Source organism: Myxine glutinosa, chromosome 6, assembly GCF_964187855.1.
Source record: "Myxine glutinosa chromosome 6, kmMyxGlut1.1, whole genome shotgun sequence".
NCBI classification, from domain to species: Eukaryota; Metazoa; Chordata; class Myxini; order Myxiniformes; family Myxinidae; genus Myxine; species Myxine glutinosa.
The window spans coordinates 59,848,696-59,856,280 of NC_136266.1; positions in this window are offsets into that span (position 1 = coordinate 59,848,696).

Below are 7,585 nucleotides of genomic sequence, written 5' to 3' on the forward strand. Positions count from 1 at the left end.
TGCATCTAGGCATTGTGTAACATCGACGCGGCTTTTGTTTTAATTAAAACTTTTTGTACTTGTTTTTATAAAGATAGCAACCCCACCTCCAGGACGAGGCTCAGGTCTATCATACCGGAGGAGGGGGTAACCTGGGAGAGATACCAAGGAATCAGAGACATCATGAAGGAGGAAAGTTTCTGTTAAGCAGACCACCTCTGGTTTGTCAGAAGCAACCTGTATGGAGAGATCAGTCAAGTTTGAGCGAAGGCCCCGGATGTTTGAAAGCAGTTTGAAAATTTCAAGCAGGTGATTCTCATTTACTTTGGAATTGAACTCACCTGTGGTGAGTTGCTGGTGCCTGCGATATAAAATCACCAATTCAACCAATTTGAACAGAGAAAAGGAGTCATTCTGCTGTTTTCTGTCACTGTGTGTACCGCAATGAGCACGGAGAAAAGAAAGAAAACCAGAGAATTGTCTGAGGAGGTCAGACACAATATTGCAGCCAAGCATGGACAATCTCAAGGCTACAAGTCCATCTCCAGAGACCTTGATGTTCCTGTGTCCACCGTATGCAATGTTACCAGGAAGTTTAAGGCCCGTGGCACTGTAGCCAACCTTCCTGGACGTGGCCGCAGGAGAAAACTTGATCGAATATTGCAGTGAAGGATTGTTTGAATGGTGGAGAAAGCACTTCGATCAACTGCCAAACAGATTCAAGCTGACCTTCAGATACAAGGTACGACAGTTTCAACACGCACGCACCGTCCATCACCAACTCAATGAAAGGGGGTTCCATGGTAGGAGACCCAGGAGGACTCCACTGCTGAGAGAGAGACATAAGAAAGCCTGACTGGAATTTTCCAAAACACACGTGAACAAGCCAAAACCAGCAAGATTCCAATCCACCGATGACCAGCAAGAAGAGGATTCCAATCCACTGATGACCAGCAAGAAGAGGATTCCAATCCACCGATATCCAGCAAGCGGGGGATTCCAATCAACTGACGACCAGCAAGAAGAGGATTCCAATCCATCGACGACCAGCAAGTAGAGGATTCCAATCCACCGACCAGCAAGAAGAGGATTCCAATCCACCGATAACCAGCAAGAAGAGGCTTCCAATCCACCGATGACCATCAGGAGGATTCCAATCCACCAACGACCAGCAAGAAGATGATTCCAATCCACCGACGACCAACAAGAAGACGATTCCAATCCACCGACGACCAGCAAGAAGAGAATTCAAATCCATCGACGACCAACAAGAAGAGGATTCCAATCCACTGACGATCTGCAAGAAGAGGATTCCAATCCACCGATGAAGATTCAGGAGGATTCCAATCCACCGATGACCATCAGGAGGATTCCAATCCACTGACCAGCAAGAAGAGGATTCCAATCCACCGATGAAGATTCAGGAGGATTCCAATCCACCAATGACCATCAGGAGGATTCCAATCCACCAATGACCAGCAAGAAGAGAATTCCAATCCACCAACGATGAGCAAGAAGAGAAATCCAATCCACCAATGACCAGCAAGAAGAGAATTCCAATCCACCAATGACGAGCAAGAAGAGGATTCCAATCCACCAACAACCAGCAAGAAGAGGATTCCAATCCACTGATAATCAGCAAGAAGGGGATTCCAATCCACCGATGACCAGCAAGAAGAGGATTCCAATCCACTGATAAGCAAGAAGAGGATTCCAATCCACCGATGACCAGCAAGAAGAGGATTCCAATCTACCGACGATCAGCAAGAAGAGGATTCCAATCCACCGACGACCAACAAGGAGAGGATTCCAATCAACTAATGATCAGCAAGAAAAGGATTCCAATCCTCCAATGACAAGCCAGAAGAGAATTCCAATCCACCAACGATGAGCAAGAAGAGGATTCCAATCCACCAACAACCAGCAAGAAGAGGATTTCAATCCACTGACGATCAGCAAGAAGAGGATTCCAATCCACCAACGACCAGCAAGAAGAGGATTCCAATCCACCAACGACCAGCAAGAAGAGGATTCCAATCCACCGATGACCAGAAAGAAGAGGATTCCAATCCACCGATGACCAGCAAGAAGACAATTCCAATCCACTGATGACCAGCAAGAAGAGGATTCCAATCCACCGATAACCATCAAGAGGATTCCAATCCACTGACGACCAGCAAGAAGAGGATTCCAATCCACCGACGACCATCAGGAGGATTCCAATTCACCAACGACCAAAAAGAAGATGATTCCAATCCACCGACGACCAGCAAGAAGAGGATTCAAATCCATCGAAGACCAACATAAAGAGGATTCCATTCCACTGATGATCAGCAAGAAGAGGATTCCAATCCATAAACAAGCAATAATAGGATTCCAATCCACCGACGACCAGCAAGAAGAGGATTCCAATCCACCGACGACCACCAGGAGGATTCCAATCCACTGACGACCAGCAAGAAGAGGATTCCAATCCACCGACGACTATCAGGAGGAATCAAATCTACAAATGACCAGCAAGAAGAGAATTCCAATCCACCAACAACGAGCAAGAAGAGGATTCCAATCCACCAACAACCAGCAAGAAGATTATGAACCACTGACGATCGACAAGAAGAGGATTCCAATCCACCAACGACCTAGAAGAGGATTTCAATCCACTGGCGACCATCAAGAGGATTCCAATCCACCGACGACCTGCAAGAAGAGAATTCCAATCCACCAAGGATGAGCAAGAAGAGGATTCCAATCCACCAACAACCAGCAAGAAGAGGATTCCAATCCACCAACGACGAGCAAGAAGAGGATACCAATCCATGAACAAGCAAGAATAGGATTCCAATCCACCAAAGACCAGCAAGAAGAGGATTCCAATCCACCGATGACCATCAAGAGGATTCCAATCCACTGACCACCAGCAAGAAGAGGATTCCAATCCACCAATGACCAGCAAGAAGAGAATTCCAATCCACTGACGCCGAGCAAGAAGAGGATTCCAATCCATCGACGACCAACAAGATTACTAACCACTGACGATCGACAAGAAGAGGATTAAAATCCACCAACAAGCTAGAAGAGGATTCCAATCCACCGGCGACCATCAAGAGGATTCCAATCCACCGACGACCAGCAAGCAGAGGATTCCAATCCACCGACGACTAGCAAGAAGAGAATTCCAATCCAGCAAGTACGAGCAAGAAGAGGATTCCAATCCACCGACGACGAGCTAAAAGAGGATTCCAATCCACCGACGACCAGCAAGAAGAGGATTCCAATCTACCGACGACCATCAAGAGGATTCCAATCCACCGACGACCAGCAAGAACATTCCAATCCAATGACGACGAGCAAGAGGAGGATTCCAATCCACCAACAACCAGCATGAAGAGGATTCCAATCCACCGACGACGAACAAGAAAAGGATTCCAATTCACCGACGACAAGCAAGAAGGGGATTCCAATCCACCGATGATGAGCAAAAAGAGGATTCCAATCCACCGACGACGAACAAGGGGGGGATTTCAATCGGTGAATTGAAATCACTTAGTCGTCAGGTTCACTATGTTTTTTCGTTCAAAATTTTGGTAGATTAGCAAAACTATACATTTTTGGAATATTCAGAGCATGAGGAATCCAAAAATTAATGTTTACATTTGCGTAGACACCTTTGCGAAAATGACACTCAGGACAGTGATGAAGATCTGTAAAAGCATATTCCTGAACGGTATAGACCTCGTAGATCCTGTGTATAGGACTTATAGTTCAATCTGATACTACCTATAACTTCCTACAACAAGCTATAACTTCAAAGGACTTGCAATATCATGTATTATGTAATACAGTTATATCACAAATATAAAGACAATGGTTTTCAATCACCTTTGTTTGTTGCTTTTCTATAATCCTGAGCACTATTTTGAGGCCTTTATTGGATTCCTTGACCCAGAAAACATAGGATTCGCATATTTAATTAAGTCTCTAGGTTGAGAAGCCGAGATCGCGCAAAATATGTATTTTATGGCGGCCATTTTCAAAATCCAAAATGGCGGCCATGCAGGTGTCTGTGCAAATGCCAACATTGATTTTCAGATTCTCCATGCTCTGAAGATTCCAAAAATGTACAGGTTTGCTAATCCCAAAATTTTGAACGAAATTATATTTGTTAACATAGTGAACCTGACTATCTTCATCACTGTCCTGAGTGTCATTTTCGCAAAGGTGTCTACGCAAATGCAAACATTGATTTTTGGATTCCTCATGCTATTAATATTCCAAAAATGTATAGTTTTGCTAATCCCAAAATTTTGAACGAAATTCTATTTGTTAACATAGTGAACCTGACTATAGTGTGAATTTTAATTGAAATCATAATGTGAATTCGGGTGAACTGAAATCACTGCAAATGAGGAGGAGAGACTTCATCGGATAAAAAGGGAAGTGTAAGTGGAGGAATCATACATTTTGGTAGATTTATACATCATGCAGATGAACATTAGGTGTTTGTGAAGACGAATGTGAGTGAGGTCAGACATATTCTAGAGGGTTAGGAGAGTTAGTATAGATGAAGTGTTATGAAGGATGGAGATCTTGAAATGAATTGCACCACCACCACTACCGGAGTGGAGGTTTGGAATGTCGAAGTGGTCCAGAAAATAGCCAAGACAAGCGTTACGCCTCGGTCCCCCGTCGGGGAAGTGATGTGAGTTGACAAAGTGGAAGACGCAGAAAACATGCTGTGATATGATATTTCGCTCACAAGGTTCAGACATACATGGAGGCGGCCATCTTGCATTTTGACGTGGCGAGCCAATTTTCAATAGCGTTCTTCCTTATGCCGAGATACACCCACACACCAAATTAGAAGTTGGTACTTCGCTTATTTTTCAAGATATTCATCTCACATGGTTCATACATGGCGGCGGCCATCTTGGATTTTGACGTGGGTTGCACCCACACCAAATTCGAATGCGGTCCTTCGCTTACGCCCGCACGCACACACGGACGGACGGACACATGGACGGAGGGGAAAACCATAGTCCCCCTTTCGCTCCGCTGTGCGACGGGGGACAAGAAGAGCCACAGATTCTGGAATATCCTGTGAAAGAAAAGATTCTGTTATAAAGGATACAATGTCTGGAGCAACAGCAGCAACCTGTACAGGAGGATCCCTAAAGTTCGCTCTGATGTTGGACATTCTAATTGGTTGAAAAAGTTTTTGCTTTTAGAGCTTCCTTTAGGTTACGGAACCTCTGACACCTTCCAGTTGTTGGTCGTTTGTTGTGACATCTCGTAATTAATACTCGGATATGATGGTGCAGGGATACTACAGTGACCTATGAACTGTCATCGCGGTTCGATTCTCCACCCGACTATAAACTGTGAGGTTGGTGCTTTGTAGACAGGTGTTGCATTGATACGCACCTAGTCCCTCAGATGGACATTAAGCCGGTTGTCCCGTCTGCTAGAATGACCTGGTGGACTATAGAGAACCCGCGGTGTCATTCACGACCAAGAGGCGAATTATCTCAGGCACTGTGAACAAATTACGAATTCCTGACAAAATCAGCTCCTGTGAAAGACTTGGCATGAAAACTTTTCCAGCCAATCCGATTTGTTGAAATTTTAAAAATCTCTTGAATTTGATATTTTGAAATAAGAATCCACTGGCACAGGCACTTCAACATTTTTAGCCATTCTTACACCCCTGGAGTGCAAGGTCTTTATCGCTGGATGCATCACTCATACAATCAGTTAGAACAGGTAAATACGTCATTAAAGGTGCTAAACGATTACGTGTTGTGAAATACTTTACATTACATTTGCATTTCTAAAAGAGAACGTTAATTGTTGTTCCGACTGCAAATGAGGATGCAGAGATGAAGGTGATAGCACACCAGGTATTCATATTCAACGTTTTTAACATTCTATTGTACGAGCAATTAAACTTGAAGTTGTAAACTACGCGCTTTAATGGCGGTTTGCAGGGTTCTTGTTGAATGGAAGTTTATTTTTCAACGGAACGACCGTTTCTGGAATTTAAATATACTAGGGCATGCCCGTACTATATCTATATCTAAAATTATATCCCCCCCCTCTATTTACATGAAATGGTTTGGTCCAAAGCGAACGGCTTGCGAGTGGTGACAATCCCCCCCCTCTATTTACATGCAATGGTTTGGTCCAAAGCGAACGGCTTCCGGAGTTTGGTAAAGAAATCGCCATCGCGTGCACAAACGCGCAGGAAAGCGAATGAATCGCAAATTCGTTTTTATTAGTTGTAAAACATAGTTTAATGCCAACATAGTTTGCAAACGTGAAATAAATGAATACGCTCTCAAATGTGCCATCCGAGGCAGAGTGTGCCCGCCACGTTCGGCACACGCGATCGTTCGCTGCTCTCTGATTGGTTGAATCGTTTTTTGGACATAGCTCGGTAAGTAATTGTCCGATTAATATGAAACCTTGAAAAGGCACATCCTCGGGTCCCCAGCAATATACCTGGCAAGTTAAAAGTATATCGGACCCGTGGTTGTCGAGAAACAGCGGTCACAGACAAACGTACAAACGTACAAACGTACAGACAGAGATTACTGGAATTATAGATAGACTAGGGCATGCCCGTACTATATATATATCTAAAATTATATCCCCCCCCTCTATTTACATGAAATGGTTTGGTTCATGAAATGTTTTGGTTCATTCGCAACGCCAAAGCGAACGGCGAACGCTTTACATGAAATGGTTTGGTCCATGAAATGTTTTGGTCCATTCGCAACGCCAAAGCGAACGGCGAACGGCTTGCGAGTACAGTGACAATCACCCCCCCTCTATTTACATGAAATGGTTTTAATTAGTTTTAAAACATAGTTTAACGCCAACATATGGCATGCCCGTACCCGTACTATCCGTAATGGCGCACGCTCTCACAGGAGCTCCGGAAGGTCGCATATCGCAGGAAAGCGAAAGAATCGCAAATTAGTTTTAATTAGTTTTAAAACATAGTTTAACGCCAACATAGCGCCAACATAGTTTGCCGACGGGAAATAAATGAATACGCTCTCAAATGTGCCATCCGAGGCAGAGTCTGTTCGCCACGTTCGGCACACGTGATAGCTCGCTGCTCTCTGATTGGTTGAATCGTTTTTTGGACATAGCTCGGTAACTACTTCTGCGATTAATTTAAAACCTTGAAAAGGCACATCCTCGGGTCCCCAGCAATATACCTGGCAAGTTTCAAGTATATCGGACCCGTGGTTGTCGAGAAACAGCGGTCACAGACAAACAAACACACACACACACAGACACACACACACACACACACACACAGAGATTGCTGGAATTATAGATAGATTTAACAGAACACGCACACAAACACACCTGGGTCTCAAAAATGAAGTCGAAACATTAAGATGTCGGAAACCGAAGACTTGTAGCGGCTACCGCTGGGTTTTCACAATCGCCTTGCACCTACCAAGGACGCGGAGCGATCACCATGCCGGGCTCGTCTAGGACGCCCGGGCAGGCCCGCGCTCAACTTGCCAGGCCTCGGCCGGGACACCCGGGCATGCCCGGGCACGCCCGGCCACGCCCGCTCTCGACTTGCCAG